The sequence below is a fragment of the Phyllostomus discolor genome, chromosome 8, assembly GCF_004126475.2.
Source record: "Phyllostomus discolor isolate MPI-MPIP mPhyDis1 chromosome 8, mPhyDis1.pri.v3, whole genome shotgun sequence".
Taxonomy (NCBI): Eukaryota; Metazoa; Chordata; class Mammalia; order Chiroptera; family Phyllostomidae; genus Phyllostomus; species Phyllostomus discolor.
In genome coordinates this window covers 44,709,440-44,717,313 of record NC_040910.2, presented here as the reverse complement: position 1 = coordinate 44,717,313, position 7,874 = coordinate 44,709,440, and positions in this window count along the sequence as shown.

The following is a 7,874-nucleotide window of genomic DNA, read 5'->3' as shown; positions in this document are numbered from 1 at the left end:
ATTTCTGATTGTGTTTATTTGGGTCTTCTCTCTTTTTTTCTTGATGAGCCTGCTTAAAGGCTTGTTGATTTTGTTTATCTTTTCAAAGAACCAGCTGTTGGATTCATTGATCCTTAGAATTGTGCTTTTAGTCTCTATGCCATTTAATTCTGCTCTGATCTTGTTTATTTCCTTCCTTCTGCTTGCTCTGGGCTGTCTTTGTTGTTGTTCCTCGAGTTATTGTAGATGTAGGGTTAGGTTGTTTGTTTGGAATGTTTCTAACCTTTTTTGGTGGGCCTGTATCGCTATGAACTTCCCTCTCAGGACTGCCTTGGCTGTGTCCCATAAGTTTTGGGTTGTTGTGAGTTCATTTTCATTTGTTTCCAGAAACCTTTTCATTTCTTCCCTAATATCATTCTTGACCCCTTCATTGTTTAATAGCATGGTATTGAATCTCCATGATTTTGAGTGTTTTGGGTTTTTTTCCTTGGGGTTGGTTTCTAGCTCCAGTCCCTTGTGATTCGAGAAAGTGCTTGTTATGATTTCAATTTTCTTGAAATTGTTGAGGCTTGTTTTGTGTCTTATCATGTGGCCTATCTTTGAGAATGTTCCATATACATTTGAAAAGAATGTATATTTAGCTTCTTTTGGGTGGAGGGCTCTGTATATATCAGTAAAGTCCATTTCATCAAGGGTATTGTTCAATGCCACAATATCTTTGTTGATATTTTGTTTAGAAGATCTGTCCATTTTTGATAGTGGGGTGTTAAAATCTCCCACTATTATTGTGTTGCTGTCCATATCTTTCTTGAAGTCCTCTAAGATTTTCTTTATGTATTTCGGCGCTCCTATGTTGGGTGCATATATATTCACAATATTTATGTCTTCTTGATATATTCTTCCCTTGAGTATTATGAAGTGATCTTCTGGGTCTCTCTTTATGGACCTTTTTTGGAAGTCTATTTTGTCTGATATGAGTATTGCTACCCCGGCTTTTTTTTCCCTGTCCATTTGCTTGGAAGATTTGTTTCCAGCCCTTCACTTTCAGCCTGTGTAGGTCTTTTATCCTGAGGTGGGTCTCTTGTAGACAGCAGATATGTGGGTCATGTTTTCTTATCCAATCAGCTATTCTATGTCTTTTGATGGAGCATTTAATCCATTTACGTTTAAGGTTATTATTGATAGGTACTTATTCATTGTCTTTTATATATGTGTGTTCCTCTCTCTCTCTCTCTCTTTCTCTCTCTCTCTCTCTCTCTCTTCCTTCCCTTCCTTAAAGCAGTCCCTTTAGGATCTCCTGCAGAGCTGGTTTGGTCGAGGTGTATTCTTTTAGACTTCTTTTGTCTGGGAAGCTTCTTATTTGGCCTATCTTGATCGAGAGCCTTGCTGGATATAGTAGCCTTGGTTGCAGCCCTCTGGTTCTCATTACCTGGAGTATTTCTTCCATTCTCTTCTGGCTTGAAGTGTTTCCATTGAGAAGTCAGCTGTTAGCCTTATTGGGGCTCCCTTGTATGTTACTTCCTTTTTCTCCCTTGCTGCCTTTAAGATTCTCTCTTTGTCTTGAAATTTTGTCATTTTAATTATGATGTGCCTTGGGGTGGGTCTCTTTGGGTTCCTCTTGATTGGGACTCTGTGTTTCCTGGATTTGTGTGACTTTTTCTCTCATCAAATTAGGGAAGTTCTCCTTCATTACTTGTTCAACTAGGTTTTCGATCCCTTGTTTTTCTTCTTCTCCTTCTGGTATCCCTGTTATACGGATATTATTACGTTTCATATTGTCTTGCATTTCTCTTAATCCCTCTTCATTCTTTCTGAGCCTCTTTTCCTTTTCTTGCTCTTTCTGGATGCTGTTTTCTACTTTGTCCTCCAGCTCGCTGATCCGATCTTCTGCTTCATCAATCCTGCTTTTCATTTCTTCTACTGTGTTCTTCAGTTCAGAAATTGTATTCTTCATTTCCTCTTGACCCTTGTTGAGAGTTTCTATTTCGTTTTTCATGTTTATATAGTTTGCAGTGAGATTGATGTAGTTTCCCTCTAATTTCTGAAAGCTCATTGTGAGTTCATTGAACTTCCTGGTAATCATTGTTTTGAACTCACTATCTGATAGTTGAGTTGCCTCTATTTCATTTAGCATTTTTCCTGAGGCTTCCTCGTTTCCCTTCAATTGGGGGTTGTTTCTTTGTTTTCTCATTGTTCGTGGGTTTCTTCTTTTTTCTTCTTATTTGTTAATTTGATCTGTTCTAATTCCCTTTAATTATGGTGTGAACTTCTGTGGTAGAATATTTGTGAGGTTCAGTGGTGCAATCTCCTTCATGTATCCTGGTGCTCACAGCTTCCCCCTATTCTTTTCTGTGATCAGTTGGAGGAGTAAGGCAAAATGGTTTAAAACAGCAAGACAGTATACTATGATATTTACTTTAGCAGCCAGTAGAGAAGAGAAGGGTTATCCTTTGGCTCCTTATAGTGTTAACCGTGATCCTCCACCCCACTATCCATGTTTTAGAAAGGATGGAAAGAAGGTAAGACTCTTATTGGGGACGAGAGGATTGTTAGTTCGATCTAGAAAGCTGTGAGGCTGTGGGAGGTCAGATTCTAAGGTAGGGTTGGACTAAAGATTATTATATAGGAGTAGTGAGTACAAGAATAGAGACAACCCCCACAATGGTATAGTTCAGAAAATTGCAAAGTGGGCTGAGATCAGGTAGGGGTATTGAGAAGCATTTAAAATTGTATAGACTAGGTTTTACTAGCAGTAATAGTAAAGTGACAGTCTTGTGGCAGAATTGATGAGGTCTAGATAACAAGAATAAAGAGTATAGAACCTTGAGAGGTGTATTAATGGAACACAGATGAAGGATAGTAAATTATCAACACCTTGTGACTGAGACACCAGGGGGAACGTATCAAATGACAGTATAACCAGTCAAGCAAAGAAGATTATACAGAAAGAAAAAGAATACCAAAATATTATTAAAATAAAAAATGTCGGAAGAGTGCGAAAAAGATAATACAAATTTACAGTAACTTGCAAGATTAAAAAAAAGGAAAGAAAAGCAGAAGATGTAGTGCAGGAGAGATAAATTTGGAGTGGAAAGAATAATATTAGGATGAATGGAAGAGAAACATAAGGGATTGAGAGATTAAAAATAATAAGAATTGAAAAATAAAATGTCACGTAAAACACAAGATAAAATCAGTCAACCAACAACAGCCAGAGAAACCAAACAAAGCCATAAAACAAACAAACAAACAAACACACAAAAAAACCCCTCTTGTTGGTTTCTAACAGGCCAGACCAGTTTTTCTGATCTTGCTGGCTTCAGTTGGCTGAGGGACCTTTGAAATGCTTCTCTCTCTCCCAGCCAGACCTCAGCTGATCTGTCAGGTAGCCTGGGCGCTCCCGCACACACTGGCTCTCTGGATCTCACTTCCATGTTCTTTCAGACTCCGGGGTCCTGCAGGTTTCCAGCTCTATGATCCCAGGAGGCACCCGCGACGTTTTTGGATTCACTGCGCCCTCCCTGGGGATCATAAAAGGGCGCGCCCCTCCCCCAAACTTTTGAGATTCGGGTTCTAGGATAGCCCTAAGCGCCTCCCCACGACCCTTCCGGGATCAAAGCAAGAGCCAGGATGGCGAGAGTCAGCCATCCTGACGGTGAGCCCGCCAAGCCATTTCCAGCTCCATGTTCCCCGCTGAACTGCACTCCTACCGTGTGTGGGCGCCTTTCCCTGGCTCCCCCGGTCGGGCTGGCTGGAAATCTCTGAGCCACTACTGTAGGAACGCACCAAGTGCCACGTCCCTCCCGGGATCGCAGCGCTCGAGATTCAGGCCTCCCTTTGGGGCGCGAGGTGAGCTCGGCCAGGTTCTGTACTCTCCACCAATCTGCACTTCCACTGGGCTAGGGGTACAGGCACCCTTCCAGGCTGCCCCTGGTCCTGTCGGCTAGTGTCCCTCACTCCTCCCAGGCCTCTGGGTGGGTGTTCATAGTCCCTGGGCTATTTTTTCCTAGTCCAACTGTCCAATCTGTTCCTTTTAGCAACATGTTCTCCCCTGGAGTTGCTCACCCCCAGTATTCCGGGGAGGGAGCAGCGACTTCCCTCTCCTGGGTGCCCTGGGGCAGACCCCGGAGCACCATGGGCAGGCCTGGAGTCTGCACACCTCTAGACCCCGCGCTGATCCCTGGGCCCCTTTTGTCCTGTAGCAGATTCCTTACCATCTGGCTTTTCCATGATTGAAATAATTTTTGATGTCCTGCTTTCAAAAGTGATTTGGTAACCTAGCCCACTTGCTCTGTTTCTCCACCGATCCATGAGTTTCCCTCCTCTTCACAGAAGCCGAGAAAAATGCTGCCTAGAGTAAAGCCGCCATCTTCCCTTATCCTCATTTTTTAAAATACTTGTTTCTTCATTCTGTTCTGGTTGAATGTTTATGTCTGTTCTTCCAAATCATTGATTTGAGTCCCAGTTTCCTTCTTTTCACTGTTGATTCCCTCTATATTTCTCTTTACTTCAGTTTGCATAGCCTTCACTTCTTTCTCTATTTTGCAGCTGTACTCAACCATTTCTGTGAGCATTCTAATCACCAGCGTTTTGAACTCTGCATCTGATAGGTTGGCTTTCTCCTCATCACTTAGTTCTTTTTCTGGAGCTTCTTTCAGAAGGGCCATCTGTTCTTTCATTTGGGCCATATTTCTTTGTCTCAGTCACCTGTTACATTGTAAAGGCTGGAGCCTTAGGTGTTCACCAGGGTGGGGCAATCCACCTTGCTATATTGTGGGGGAGGGGTCATAGAGGGATCAATGCTGCTTGCTTGGCTCTTGCCCTGCTTTCAGTTACTTGCCCTCCTACCAACAAGCAAATTGTGCCCTTTTTGTGCTGGTTTCTGGGTGGGTGAGTTTGTGTACATTTTAGGATTCCATGGGAGCCTCCACTGGACTCTTCTTTGAGACTGGGAGTTTCTCCCACCATTGCAACCCCTATAGGTTTTTACAGCCAGAGGTTTTTGAGGCTTTCTTGTCCCATGCTGGAACCCTGGGTTGATTGCTCTGTCTCACTCCCCAGTTGTTCCTCCTGGTTTATCTGCATGCAAATGTAGGACCACTTGGCCCACCAGCTGCCTACTTGCTGCATGTCCTCCCCACCCTGGCTGCCCATCTCTGGCCTTTCTACCAGTCTGGATGAATATTTCTTCTTCAACTCCTTGGTTATCAGGCTTCCATACAGTTCAATTTTCTGGCAGTTCTGGTTGATTTTTGTTTTTAAATTGTTGTTGTCTTTCTTTTGGTTGTGTGAGGAAGTGAAGTATCCTATGCCCCCTTCTTGGCTGGAAGTCACCAATAGTTTTTTTAAAAATAAATATTGTGTTAATATGTTATGTGGAATAGTGTATTAAGGTAGGTTTATTGAAATGAATCAATTTCACCTCTCTCTCCTTATCTCCTCTCCAGACTCCACTTGGAGCATTCTTGCAAAGAGAGGCATTGGAATCTTAGCACTTAGCATGCAGCAATCAATGCATGCCTTACAGATATTTATTTGAAGAAATAATATACACATGTTCTCGATATATAAAAAATATCAGGGAACTGGTTACAGTGGTTGTTTCTGGTGAAAAAAACTTAGGAATGGAATGAGACTCACAGTTTGAACTTTTCCTCTGTGTACGTATTATTGTTAGCAGCAAACATCACCCAATGTGAGCTCGGTCTTTTAGTTTTGGCTAAGAAAGAATTCAGAGTCAAGACTCAAATACGAGGAGATTATTTAGAAAGTTGCAGAGGTAGTAGAAGTGAGACAGCTGAGCTGTGGGGGCTCAGGAAGCAAGTTACAGAGGCAAAAGAAGAGCCCTTGGATCTTAGCAGAGAGTAAGCAATGGTGCACTCCTTGAGGGAAGAAGGGGAAAGAAAGGTATGGGCTTTCTCTGAAGAGAGAGACAGAGAGAGGGATAGGGAATGAGAATGGTGGGAAAAGAAGGGGAATGGGGCTTGTAAAAGGGAGAGAGAGCATGTGTGTGTGCAATCTGGGTTCTCAGTCTTAAGGGCTTTTATCTGGAGTTCTCAGGGGGAGGATCTCAATAGAATATTTATCAGCTTTTCAGGTGTATCTCCTCAGGGTTGTAGTCTCCACTGTATGGCTAATGCCAGGGCAAGGAATCATTAGTCATTGAAGCTGGTCCTGATGTCAGCCATAGCGCTACCCTACCTGGCCTTGTTGCTTTTCTGGGCCTGGGACTAAAACACAACTGAGGCCTAGATGCCATCTTTAGTTTGACCAAAACTCTGTCTCTGTGTTCAAAAGACCCAAGGCTTTGTTCCTGAGATTATTTGATAAAGGTCAGAACCTCATCGTCCTGAGGGCTTAATGCCAAAGGGAGTGGTCATGCAAAGACTTACACGGGAGCTGTATGAGGCTATCTCTGACCCCCTTGTTTGTCTTTGAAGGGGTCTACCACATGACTAGTGACATGCCAGGGGAGGAAAAGGTCAGGGGAGGATCTGAACTGTATTCCCAGAGGTATGAAAGGTCAGGGAGTCTAAACCCCATGACTAAGGGTATAATAAGAACAGAAAGGTCACCCGAGAGGTGAGGTCCCACCTTACAACTGCCCCTTGCTAGGCACCCTGGTGACCTTCTATACCTGGCTTATTGTTCCTACTCTGCTCCTAACTGCCTACTATATCACTATCTAAACCACATAACAAATACATACTTATTTATTCAAATATAACGAGTTTATTTGAGCCAAGCTAACAAAATATGCCAGGGAGCAAGATTTCAGAAGCCCTATAGAATTACAGTTTTGTAAAAAATAGTTTTTAAAAATAACTTTTCAATTAGTTGACATACAATATTACATTAGTTTCATATGTACAACATAGTGATTAGACATTTATATAACTTATGAAGTAATCACCCTGATAAATCTAGTACCCATTGGACACCATACACCTATTACAATGTCATTGACTATATTCCCTATACTGTAATTTATATCCCCATGACTGTTTTGTAACTACCAATTTGCACTTCTTCGTATCTTCCCTTTAACAAATAAGAAAGAGCCAGATTCCTATATATCATCTTGAACAGATTTCCATATCTTAATTTTAGTGAGAAAATGCAAATGTTGGGGAGAATCCCCAAAAGTTTAAATTCAGGATGGATTCTGAAGAACTGACATGTAGCATTATTCAAATTCATAGGAGCTTTAACAGGAGAAACTTACATACGCAGGCAAAGCAGTTGGTTACTCCCAATGGTGGCCAGCAGAGAAATCCATTCCCTCCCAGGACAGGGTCTCTTTTATAGGAGGTTAATAGTAAAACCATATGGTGGGTAGTCATGCAGACCACCAGAAGGGACAATGCATTTCTAAGTTAACAGACAACATCAGGCAGTTAGTTATCCACACTGTATACATTCATTAACCTCCTTCTTGGGGGCATGATGTTTATCTTTGGGTGACGTTCTGGTTTTCTTGGTAGTCAGCCAAGCCTGAGGCTACAGAGAGTTAAACAGACACAGAAGGTTAAACAGAGAGCCCAACATTTCCCAGATGCCTCTACTGCTAGAGCTCTACTCCACCTCTGACTTCCCCTACAGCAAGTTGTAGAAGAAATAAGATATAGTCATGAGCTTCTTAATGATGGGGATACGTCCTGAGAACTATGTCATAGGTGACATCATAGAGTACATTTACAGAAACCTACATGGTTTAGCCTACTACACACCTATTGCTCTGTAGGGGAAGCAAAATAATTTTTCCTCTACCCTGATGTATTTTTGGCTGAGACATTCCTGTTTTAAAAACAGCTTGATAAGAGAAAGACAAACAACTGTTTAATAATATAGGAGGGACTCTGGAAAACTGAGTAACTCACCCAAATGGTTAAAGC